The sequence below is a fragment of the Notothenia coriiceps genome, unplaced genomic scaffold, assembly GCF_000735185.1.
Source record: "Notothenia coriiceps isolate Sejong01 unplaced genomic scaffold, NC01 NC01_scaffold00019944, whole genome shotgun sequence".
Lineage (NCBI taxonomy): Eukaryota > Metazoa > Chordata > Actinopteri > Perciformes > Nototheniidae > Notothenia > Notothenia coriiceps.
The window spans coordinates 3,712-4,680 of record NW_011352645.1 but is presented as its reverse complement, the minus strand read 5'-3'; the positions used below and the strand labels follow the sequence as shown (position 1 = coordinate 4,680).

At 49.8% G+C, this 969-nt stretch overlaps 1 protein-coding gene across 1 annotated transcript in view; it reads left to right on the top strand.

The window, feature by feature from the left end:
- peak1 (pseudopodium-enriched atypical kinase 1) overlaps window positions 1-969 on the top strand; it is a gene marked incomplete at its 3' end in the record, with an annotated part of 19,162 nt that overhangs the window by 17,182 nt on the left and 1,011 nt on the right. The gene's annotated exons all lie outside the window — the stretch shown is intronic.

The following is a 969-nucleotide window of genomic DNA, read 5'->3' as shown; positions in this document are numbered from 1 at the left end:
ACCAGGCCTCAATCAGACGCCTGCAGCTAGCGCAGAACGCAGTTGCACGTCTTCTGACTGGCCACAAAGAGCGTGACCACATCACCCCAATTCTGGCCTCACTGCACTGGCTTCCAATTCGGTTCAGAATTGATTTTAAAATCCTTTTATTTGTTTTCAAAGCCCTAAATGGGCTGGCTCCGGCCTATATAGCTGAACTCCTCCAGCGCTACACCCCAGCCAGAGCTTTAAGGTCTGCTGACCAGCTGCTGCTGATAGTGCCCCAGACCAGGCTCAAAACCCGAGGGCACCGAGCCTTCGCAGCAGCTGGCCCCAGGCTCTGGAACACTCTGCCCCTCCATGTGAGGTTAAGATTTTGATTTGGGCTTTTAAAAATACATATTTTGTAAAAGTCAGATCAAGGACTAATCTTAATTTAACGGTGTTTGAGAATTAGACTAAAACATACAAATGTATTTTGGAAAAGGCTAACACGCCAGATGAAATTCGGTACAATAATGAGCTATAACGAAGAGTGGGGCATTAATGAAACACATAAATATGCCGAGAGTGTTGTGTTCATTGGCTGGTTTTTGGTGAAGCTGTTGAAGTGGTCCTACTGGACTGTATCTTTATTAGCTTCTGGTTTTTGTTCTGAGATGGGAACGGTCATCTCTGTATGTTATGTTGTGCGACGTCGTCCATGCTTGGTCTTGTAGCCTTTAAAAAGTAAAAAATAAATTATTTTGGCGGCCCACCTTGCAAGCCTTCATGGACCACTAGGGGCCGCGGGCCAGGGGCGACCTGGACTCACAATCTCAGCCCGGGACTCCGACCGCCACACTTTCGGTACCGCCGGCCACCTCGGTACCGCAAGTAATTTCCGCTAGTAAATTGTCAACGGGGGGACGGGGGGTGGCTGGGGTGACTATCCGGACCAGCCCACATCGTGCCGGCGCCGACTCTCAGTACCGGCCCATCGGGATTTCG